We start from the raw sequence: 12,072 nt of genomic DNA, 5'->3' as shown, positions 1-12,072 counted from the left end.
GAAAATCATGATCTAATAACCTGGTAAAGTAATGAAAGTAAAACTCAAAGCTACTTCCTAGTGTAGAGAGCTCTTGAAAATTCCAATACACAGCTACCTATGTAGCTATTTAAAGTAGATAGAGCCACATGGATTATGTGCATTTATTTCATAAAAGATAAATTATTTTATTTATTTTTGTCTTTTTGAGACAAGGTCTCCCCGCAGCTCTGTCTGGCCTGGAACTCACTATGTAGACCAGCTGGCCTCGATCTCACAAAGATCCACCTACCTCTGCCTCCCGAGTGCTGGAATTAGTATAATTAATATTTTTATTTTTTTATTTTTGAAAATTACTCATTTTCATGTGTATGAGTGTGTTGTCTCCATGTATATAAGTGCACCCGTGTTGTGCAGCGCAGTGCCCATGGAGGCCAGAAGAGGGCATCAGATCCCTTGGAACTGGAGTTGCAGTAGTGTATTAGATAACATGTGGGTGCTGGAATTCAAACCTGGGTCCTTTGCAAGAACAGCCAGCAATCTTAACTTCTGAGCCATCTCTGCAGCCCCTAAAAGATTAATTAAGGAGAAGTTTCATTCCTCAAATGGAAAACTAGTGAAAAAATGGCATTTAATATAAAGTATATTCATTCTAGAGCTACTCTAGCCATTGATAGAATTCCTTTAGATGAAAATAACATGGAGGATCATCTTACATTGTTATTTTATAAAATTTATTTTGCTGTTCTTGTAATAAGCTATAAATACTTCAGAAACAATGTCAACATATTTTTGTTAACATTTTTTCTATCAGTGGGAGACTATTATCAGAGCACAAATTAGTATTTAATTAATATCATCATTTACACATGTCATTTTAACAACCCACATACAATTATACAGTATAAAAAACATACAACATTCATCTTAGAGATAATGTAAACATGAATTCTGAACTTATACGTTAAACTCATGGGATTTAAAGTTGATACAAGTGGATGGCTGGCTTACATCAAGCACATAAGAGGCAAAAGTTCGAGTAGGATGTTCTTTTAACACATGCTTTCAGTGAATTGTAGTTTATTCATAAAGTTGGTCCAAAGTCAAGTGAATAGAGATAGTAAAGTGTTGAGTTGAGTTATCAGCTGGGTAATTTCTTCTCTTAATATATAATATTTTGATAACTTTCCGTTCAAGATCCCAGAAATCATTAGGATCTAGAAGCATGTAATAAGAGCTGAAATAAACAATAGACCTTGTTTGTCTCATACCTTCTAAAGTAGCTAATTCTTTCTGCTGAATGACCCTTGAAAGCTTAGTACATTGCTTGTAAATGGAGCTTGGAAATTTTACATTTTATTTGGAAAGAGGGAAAAATGTTAGGCTAGACAGCTTTCAGTTTGCAAAACTGATGGTCCTGCAAGGCTGAAATTGTGGGTAGGTGAGTTTGAATAAAAAATAGATCAGAAAAGGTACAGAGGTCATAACACTTCCCTAAAGTAGGTGATCCTGTAAATATGAAGACATTGACCATCTCAGACAAGTGAAGATAGCAAGGGTCAAAAATGGCAACTGTCTCAGCGCTCCCAAGAAACTTAGTAGAGAATGTATGCACTTACACGTATAATATGTAGTCCTCAGAACATCAAACCAGGGAGTGTACACTATTTACCAAATAGCCATCACGACTAAAGCACTATTCTGGAAGTAGTAGGAGGTAAAAAGTAGAAAGTTTTCTTATCTAGGGAGTCTCTGTGTGTACAGAAAAAAAGCAAAGAAAGATATCCACAAAAGGAAAAGTACGATTTACACTTCCTAGACTAAAACACTGGGACCAAATTCTGATGAGGCAGTAATATTTGAAATGGTTCCTGAGGACTGAGAAAGGGTTAGATGAATAGAATGGGGAGATGGGATCTTCCAAGAGGACTGTTTTTCCCAAAGGAAGAAGTAAAAGACAATGGATGTGTTAACTTTTCTAGAGCAGATAATTCTCCATGGGGAAGGTGGAAGATCAGTGAGGAGAGGATGTTTAGGAAAGGATGGAATTGTGGGCTCTATTGTTCATATGCCCTTCTTCTATTCCTTAAATGTGGTGTTGCTTTTATCTGTAACCTCAAACTCCTTCCGATCTGCATAATCTGACCAGAGACGCAGATCCTCCCCTAAGGCTTCAGTTATGAAGACATTGTTGACAGTGTTCAAATTTACATCTCTACCCATTTTTTCCCCCTGTATGTCCTATACGTATACTAAGGCTAGTGAATCAAATGTTTATCAGATTTCTTTGCTTCAACATCTCAGCTCAGCTCATAATTTTTCTCAGTTTCTCTCTTGGCTCCACCTCTTGTAATCTTGTCTTCACTATGTTATTACCTGGGTGACTGGGCACGTTACTCAAATTCTTTGAATTTTGTTTACCAAGTTTGACAAGAAAGAATAATATATTATTTTCAGTAGTTATATTAAGAACACAAAGAAGTCAATTCACATAAAATTCTAAGAATGATGCCTAGCTGCCCCCTACCATGTTTTCAGATATCCAAGCTATTATATCTCATTATTTTTCTCCCAATATTTGATTGGTCAGAGTGTTATCAAGTTTATGCCTCTTCAGAACCTGCTTTCAATGTTGCCTATCCTAATGTTAGACCAAATGGGCATCACTTCTCAGTGGAGTTGCCCCACTTGTAATGAACTGGTAAATACTGTCTTTATCTCCAATTTCACTTCTCTCCCTCTGACTTCCAAAATGTCACCATTGTGACCCTTTGGGACTACAGAAATGAAATGCTTCTGGAAACATAAGTTGCACTCATAATGAGACCCAGATTCCTTTGACCAGCATACCCAGCTCCTGGCTGCCTCTTTGGCTGATTAATCTACTGCCGTCCCAGGGACTCCTGGTGCTTCAGATACATCACATACTCCTCATCCTCTACATTCTTACAAATGACCCTACTTCAAAGATCATTTTCCAATTAATTTCTTCTATCCAAAGCTTATCTCTTCTCTATGGTCAAGTCATTCAGTTTTCCTTCTAACTTCAATCCTTTCTGACTTAGTCTGTGTTTGGTGACATATCAACAATCACTAGGAGGGCCTGGAGAGGTTGCTTACCGGTTAAGAGTATGTGCTGCTCTGGCAGAGGGCTTGAATTTGGTTTCCAACATCCACAGAAGTTGACTCAAAACTGCCTGTAACTAACTGCAGAGGATCCAATATCTCTGGCACCTGCACTCACGTGCACCATTTGGTGGGCACCTGCATTCACGTGCATATAAGTACACACAAACACCCACACAGATACACATAATTAAAAATAAATTTTTAAAATGAAAAAGAGTAATAAACAGCACAAAGTAAGAAATTTGAGTGGCATTTAACACAAAGATTATTTATAAAAGTGAATATTATATTTAGGGGAACTACAGAGGTAGATCAGCACCCTAGGGCTAGCAATGTCTGAGCACATTTCACCTGATGGGGAAAGCACCCTGACAGAGACAAGATCTGTTGTATAACCTGCAGTTTCTCCTCAACGAGAAACTGGAGGCTAACTGCCTTGTCCTTACAACATCTCCTGCTTTTTCCCAATCTGAGCCTAATCTGGAAGCAGAAATTAAGGCTGTAGAAGGGGAGAGTAGAAAGAGGAGCCTGAAGGACAAATGAAGAACACACAAACGCTCCCTTCTGCAGAATCTTGCTCCCAGATCACACCTTCCTTACAAAACACCACATACAATGCTGGTCATAGTTACCTTGTCATAAGTTATAAAGCTTTTGATCACAGGGCTGGCTTTATATTTTCTTAACATTTTGTCAGGGATCGCATCTTTTTTAACAGCTCTTTTTAAAATAATTTTTAATTTTTTATTTTATGTGTATTAGTGTATTGCCTGTATGTGCGTAAGTGTACACATGTCATGCAATGCCTGCAGAGGTCAGAAGAGGGCATTGGATCCCCTGGAACTGGAGTTATGGATGGTTGTTAGTTGTCATGTGGGTGCTGGGAATGGGACCTGAGCCCTTTGCAACAGCAGTCAGTGCTCTTAACCGCTGAGCCATCTCTCCAGCCCCCTTAATAGCTCTTAAATGATTGAATTTAGTGAGTGAGTGAGTGTCAATGTCACAGTGAGGCTTGTATCAGGTAAAACATGAAGTTAGAGACCTAATTCAGCCCTAGACTTGTGTTATAAGTCTGGATTTTTCAGTTAAGACTGAGTGTCTATTTCCCTTTTGTGTGATATGTAAATGAGTACAAGTGTGCATGTGTTTATTCATAATTTTTTAAAATGACGGTGGACCAGACAAATACCAGACAATTCACAAGCTTTAGATAAATATGAGAAAACAATTTTGCTAAGAAAATGATCTCCATTTAGTCATTTATTCACTTGATTTAACCCCATGCCACTATTAGTTATGCAGGGAAGATAGTGTTTTAATGACTCTTTAGAAAATGGTCACCACAGGAAATACTGTATGACTAGAATAGGCTAAGAAGCTATCTTTCTGTGCATGTGGTCTTAATGCCATCATACCTGTGTGCTCCAAGGAAGATATGACAATAGAACAGATGCTAACAAAGCTGTATGTAATTCATATGGAAATTAAGACTTAAGAACATGTTAAGTAATCTAAACATAGCAGAGATTTTTATCATTTACCCCTTCCATGAAACAGCATAAGTATATTTATGGCTGGAAATAAAGATAAGTTCAAAAAGAATATGAAGAGTTAATAGTGTATATCTGTATCTTGTTTTATTTTTTAATAGCACGCTCTCATCAAGGTAGTGTTGTTAAATGGTTATGATAATTATGAATAAGTTAAATTCTCTTATGATGAGAAAACTAAATTTCTTAGAATTTGAAGAAGACATATTTTCTTTTAAATAATCAAGGAAACTAATTTTCAAAGAATTGGATGCAGAGATGGAACCCAGATCTGGAGTCTTAACCTTGAAGTCCTGTTTTCACGTGGTGCTCTGTCTTAATGGCAAGCTCTCATGGAGTAATGTGATCTAAAATACCAGTCAGAGCTGGAAGACGGCTCAGCAGGTAAAGATACTTGCTGCCAAAATTGATGACCTAAGTTCAATTCCTGGAGTTGTGAAAGGACAGAACAAACACCTTCAAGTTGTCCTCTGACCTCCACACATTCACAGTGGCACATGAGCCCTTGACCCCCCAAAAGTTCAAATTAGGCAATTGATGTAGAGTTAAGCTTTCTGGAGACAGCCAAGGATCCGGTTACAGTATACAATGAATTGTTACTAAGCTTGAATATGGACATCCACATGTATTTATAAACTATAGAACTAAAAAGTGTCTCTGCTGAGGAAATTTTGTGAGTCTGTGGTTCCAAGATGGTGCTGCTCATTATTTCCCATCGTCAAAGGAGTGCAGAAGTGCTCCAACCTTGGTCTTTGGAGGACAGTGAATTTCTTTTTTATAAAAACTAGGAAGGACCATTGCTTTCTACAGTACTTCTTACAATGGTAACTTCTATGGGAATTCCACTTCCTCCTTTCCTTATGCACACCGTCTTACCTCCTTCACACTTCGTGGCTCAGATTCGCTTTTAATATTCTTGCTCTGTTCCTCGTTCCCTTCCTAGTCATTTATATTGTCTTGAAAGCTGAACAAATGGGAAAAATGAGCTAAGAAACAACGATTCATTTGATTAAGTGGAATCCATCTATTCTCATCTTATGGATGAGAACTTCTCATCTGAAATCTCATCACCATTTGTTCCCATCTGTTCTATGTTTCTGGTGGCCTAGTGAGACTTTTCAAGGATTGGAGCTGTTTTTTCATGTTAATCCTTGGAAAACTAATACTAATCTTTGTCATTTATGACAGGCCATGACATTGGAACTACTTAGTGCCACTTTAGAGAAAATAGAATAGAGTGCCGTTGGAATTACTTTTTTCCACCTGGCAAACATCAGTGATGTCTACTGAAGTTAACAAAAAGAAAAAAAATGAAGGCTCACTGGTAGCTTAAGCAGTCTTATATGTAGCCCTGGGAATCTACATGACTCTGTCTCTGGATTTTCCTTCAAAGCTTTTCAAATTTGACTTGTACTTTTCCTTCCAAACTTGTTTTTCTACTAGTTTTTCCCTGTTAGTAACATGGAAAATAAGGCTCCAGTTTGGAAGATGGTATAGCTAGAGGTGGTTAAAACAGAAATGCACAGACCTTCAGTAAACCCTGAAAACCTCATCCTGCAGTCTCTCCATAATGCTGCATATGGGAAAGAATTTACAGATCAGTGAGTCCTTCTCCCTGCCTTGAGGAAGTGACTATAGCTAAACTCTCCTTGATGAAGGAACTGATCCTTTAATGGCATTTGGAAAACATATTCTAAAGGAGGTATTGTGACTTGCTTGTAAAATGATGCAGAGACAAGTCAACATGAGTTTGGGACACGTATCAAAAATAAAGATAAAACAGGGCCTGGGATATAGTTCATTTGATAGAGTGCTTGCCTAGCATGCACAAAACGCTGGGTTCAATCCCTAGCACTAGATAAAACCAAACGGGGACAGGCCTGTGATTGCAGCCCTCTGGAAGTGAAGGTGGGAAGATCAGTTCAAGGTCATTTTCAGGCTCCGTACTGAGTGTGAGGTCAGTCTGGGCTGCATGAGGCTATTCACAAAGACAAAAACAAAGGTAAAACAGTTGAAGCCTGTTTTGTGAATGGTGTCTCTTAAATGGAAGCCCTGGTACTGTATAGAGGCAAAATTGTGTTGCTTCTGAAACTTCTTTCTAAGGTACTTTGTGAAATAATTGGGAACAGAAAGGGCCTTGTCTTTAATAAAGGTTGGAAAACTTTCTGAGCTAGCCTTTGGTGACCATAATGGGAAAAGGCAGACTGCATGTCATAAATCACGCCAGTTGATTGGTAGTATGTGGGATAAATCCTGAAGTAAGTGAAGAGGGAATTAATGAGAGAGTTCTTTATTATAGAAGCACTTTATAAGATATATAGTGAGTCAAACAGCTGTAAATAAAAAGATCTGGCAAGAAGCAAAGGAGGGAGCATGAAGGGCAAGGTGCCATGCCCTGAAACCAGGTATCTGCCACCTGCCAAACACTCTGATTTGGGAACTTAAATTACTTGACATTGAAAAAATAGTGGGTTGTGTGTCTGAGGCGATTATACTGAATGACAGCCTGATAGAGCCAACTACTATGTTTAAAAGTATTCAGCATGGGCTGCTAGCATGAGTGAGCTGAAGTTATTCTGAACACATTGGAAGACTGGCAAGAGACAAAAGAAAACCAATATGCTAAACTGCAGCTGTGCTACATGTAATTAAAGTCTCTAAGCTGACCTTCCTTAGGAGTTCATCCTCAGCTCTCTCACATCCTCAGAATTTTCCTCTTCACTGACCCGTTAGCAGCTTGTCAATATGCAAAAACTGCAGCTTTTCTCGATTATGAGGCCCCTCCTTCTTTGTCTGTTATCTTTGTAGTCAAATTGGAAAGATACTTCTAGTCTGTGCTCACTGCTCCAGGCTTCTTCATCCTCCCTGAGATCCTCACATTCATTGTGGCAGAAGCTCATGTCTCGAAGGTTCCTGACCACCGTCTTCTCATCTGCCATCCTTCAGGATCTCTCTGTAGGATTTACCATTGCAGAGTAACCATAGCTCCTGATTATTTCCCTCTTCCTCTTTTTGATCATCATTTATCCATTTCCTTCCCAGTTTCTTTTTCTTTCAGGGCTCTGTACGTGCTGGTATTAAGGATGGATGACTCTGGCTGTTTGCTACTTTGATCCCCTATTCTCACCTTGCAGTCAAACATGCAGATTTCCACCAACCTTGTCTCCAGCCCAGACTTCAGAGCTGAGCTGACAATGATCATCTGCATGTGCTTGGTCACGTAGAGGTCGCTTGGCTCACTGCCGTTCTTTGTTGATCATGCTCTGTCCCTGGTCCCTGCACTTCCAGCCTTTCACTGGGATTTCTTGGTAGTGATCGCAGGTGGAAACCTTGCCACCTTTGACCCCTTTTTCTCATACCCTCCGGAATCAATCATTATTAGGTCACACTGAGAAAGCATCAAAAATACCTTTGAGATTTCTCTTCTCTTCCCCCCTTGCCCCCTTAGCCATTTCCTCATTTCACAACTAGTTTAATAAATGGCTGCTGAGTAATATTCCAGTCTCCAGGCTTTGCAGTGCCTCTTCACATCTTTCCCAAATTACCATTCTTTAATACCTTTCTCTAGTCATGTCTCTCTTTCTTTTTGAGACAGAGTCTCCCTGTAACTCTAGCTAACCTGGAACTGGAGCTCCCTATGTAGACCAGGCTGGCCTCAGTCTCACAGAGATCTGCCTGCCTCTGCTTCCTGAGTGCTGAGATTAAAGGTGTGCATCGCTGTACCTCAATTAAGAGCACTGAATTAATTAGCATAGTATTTAGGTGCTTCATAACGTCCACATAGGCAACATATGGTGCCATTTCAACCACACTCTCAAATGTTCTCTTGACTCTTCAGTCACACTGAACTATTGTCACCCAAAATATGTGGGGGGTGGATTTAAACCTTATTTTTCAGATTTTTCTCTTGCTGCTTTTCCCTTCCTGATTTTTTTTTTTTTCCAAGTCCCAGTTCATGTGTGCCTGACTCTGTGACGGTTTCCTTAGCCAGTCAGAGACAGAAGGAAAACCATTTTCCCTCCCCTCCCCTCCTCTCCCCTTTCCTCCCTATTCTTTTGACACAACCACAAACAATGTTTGAGAGTTCTTGTGTTTTCATGTTAGACTAACATCAATGTCAACCAGCGTTTTTAAACCTTCCAGCCCTGGGAAGTTAGTAAGTTATTTCAATGTTCGTGGTATGTTTTTCCCACCATTTCTTAAAGGGATCATTTCATGTTCACCCAAAGGTATTAATACTTATTGCTTAACATGTGACAGTCCCAGGTCGAGGTACTCAACAGCTTACTATGTAAGTCTTTGGTGCCCTACAGAAAATTATATAAATTCATTTAAAAATGGTCAATCAATCCATAACAAGGTGGTGCGCGCCTTTAATCCCAGCACTCAGGAGCCAGAGGCAAGCAGATCTCTGTGAGTTCAAGGCCAGCCTGGTCTACATAGTGAGTTCCAGGACAGCTGGGGCTACAGGGAGACCCTGTCTCAAAAAAGACAAAAAAAAAAAAAAAGGTCAATCAAAAATTCTTTGAAAGAGGCTGATTACCTTATATTGAATACTTGCTTTTCACATGGACTGTGATCGCCCATGCTTGTCCTTCTTTACCTCCCATTCCTTCTGTGTAAGGTTTTTCCACTCTCCAGCACCTTGCATGTCTCCATAAGTGTCTGCTATGTTCGCAGACTGAAAGTCAATGTCACTGCCATCTGCTTAAGGAAGGCTTTCTTCGCTGTTTTTTTCCATCTCCCTCCCTATCCAGTATCATCCCCTCTGCTTTCATAAAATGAACACATCTCTTAATTTTGGCCCAGAATTACTCTAATTCCTGACCTCACTATTCGTCAGAGTAAGAGCAAGGCTATACATTCTGATTTATGTGACTTTGTTCCCTTGTGCATAATACAGTGCTGGGATTTGGTATTATGGAGCACAGCTTTGTTGATTAAAATTAAGAACAAAGTATAAAGGACTGGATAGATGGCTCAGTAGTTAAGAGGGTTTGCTGTTCTTTCAGAAGACCTGAGTTTAGTCTCCAGGACCTATGTTAAGGACTCACAACCACCTGTTACTACAGTTCCAGGGGATCCAACACTCTCTTCTGTCCTTCTTGGTTACTTCACATGAGTGTGCAAACCTACTCACAGACATAAACATATACACATATTTAAAACAAAACCAAAACAAAAGAGAAAATTATGTTCATGGACATGTTGCTTTCAATGAAGTCTCAAACCTTCTCAAGTCATCCTCTGCAAATGGCACAGTGTTTTATAGTTTGTGTCATACATCATGGCCAACTCTTTGGCTGTTAGAGTTGGCTTACATAGTTCATGTAAAGTATGTATATATGTTTATAAATTTTTAAGTGGTTACTTACAAAGTATCCTAAACATGACCATAAATTAAGACTCATTAAATGTTTTCAGAATATGACCAGATTAGCTTCTTAGAGAAGGAAGAGAAAGGTTATTAAAATACTATAGTTAAAACTTTTAAAATACTATTTGGGGTGGGACTGGATCAAGATGAAATTTTATCCACCACTTTGTAGAGTATAGATAAGCATACAACGTGTCGAAGTATGTACTAGCTATACTTTGGTAGTATAGAGACAACAAAGTTTTACTCGATTATTCATTCTCACTGAAATAGTGAAGAGACTCCGAAGACCTCCTGGCCAGGTACACGGGTGGGGGGTGGGGGACGCAACACCAGGAGCAGGCAGGCTGGAGGACAATGCTCTCCCCTGCCCAGACATCTGTCTTGTTTGCATTTTTGTCAGCCCTGAATCAGTAAACGAAAACATGTTACCTTAACTGTTGTACAGTGTTTTCCATGTTTCAGATCCACTCCACATGCCTGACTTCCTTATTCTGGGAATGGGTTAAAATGAAGGTCTCTTCCTGAGTGACCAGCAGTGATGAGCTGTCTTGTCCACAAGATGTCACTGAATTTTCAAACAAATGGCCTTAAAGAACACCGAATTAAAAGCTGACATGAAACCCGTTTTCTCTCTTTTTTTCCATGGCATCTTAGGAGTAAATAATGGCGCTATCATTCATTTTAATACATTTGCCATATTTAGATTTTGGAAATTATTTTGCCTTATCCTGCCATTGCACTGGGAACTGGTTACAATTCATGGACGGTACTACTCATAGTGCAGTGCTGAGCTTGTCTTCACTCGCAAAGATATGGAAACTATTCAGAAGAAACAATATATATTTAATAGCCTTTCCATTACAGAAAGCTAATAAAAATTCCACCATGAAGAGATTTTACTTAGGAAATTACATTTCCATTTCTCTTGGGGAAAATGGGTGCTTTATTTTTATGTTCCTCTGTAAATGACTGCAAAATTTCACAAGTTCTGTGCTTTCTAGAGTCGTGCAGCAATTTCATCAACTTTTGGAAAAAGTCCTAGTAAATTATTGTCATCAATTATAAACTTTGCTATATGAACTCCTGACATCCTGTTAGTCACACTTTATCAAGGGACTGAACATGCATCTGTTTTTCTACCCAAAAGAAGGTAAGATTAAATATAAGAAAAGATAATCAGTGAAGCACAGCAATCTCACTCTTGCATACTTTATAATCTTTGATCACAGCAGGGATAATAGTTATGTAGTCACATATTTAAATAATAAGCTTTCAGAATCTCAAACCAAACTTAGTACTATTATGAACTGATGCATGTTCCTCATTTATGCTTTCTGAAAAGATTATTAGTAAGTTGAACTTCTTATAAAGGACTGATGTTTAGTATTAGGGATCTCATTTTCTATCAAGCTCAAACATTTCATCTTTCTGTCCATTTCTCTGACAGGGCTTAGAAATTTTCAGATTTAAACATGAAAAGAAATCTTTCAATGTCCTCATCCTATTTAATCTATCTTATTTGCATACTATTCCTGTAATAGAGGATTTTCTCCTGGGATAGCCAATTTATTCTGCTATTAAGTCCTCTCTAATATATGTATAACAAAACAACACAAATAGTTGTTGTTATAGTTAGTACTCAAAACTCTTCACAACTGCTAGTAAAGTCGGTTAAATTTTCATTGGATTAAGCACCAGCCTGCTTCTACCCTGGGACTTTGTACCACTCTGAAGCTGTTTCTGTGATGCTGAAATGACTGGTTCTTCTCACCTACTGTGGCCAGGCCAGGCCAGTCACTGAAGATGTTCTCTGTGGTGGGACAAGGATGTAAGGATGATAACTTTCACCCTTGTCAAGGTGCCAATGAGTGACAGATAAAGGATTAGGAAGAAACGAAGATAATCAAGATTATTACACTCTTGGAGATGACTATCTTGGGCAGTTGTCACTGTGGTTCCTTCAGCCCTTTTCTCACCTTTTCCTCATTTGTGCTGGAAATAGAAAAGAGTCAGATAACTATTATCAAGTTAAAT

This window comes from Nannospalax galili, unplaced genomic scaffold, assembly GCF_000622305.1.
Source record: "Nannospalax galili isolate Female #2095 unplaced genomic scaffold, S.galili_v1.0 scaffold312, whole genome shotgun sequence".
Classification (NCBI taxonomy): domain Eukaryota; kingdom Metazoa; phylum Chordata; class Mammalia; order Rodentia; family Spalacidae; genus Nannospalax; species Nannospalax galili.
Note: the sequence above shows the minus strand (reverse complement) of the source record.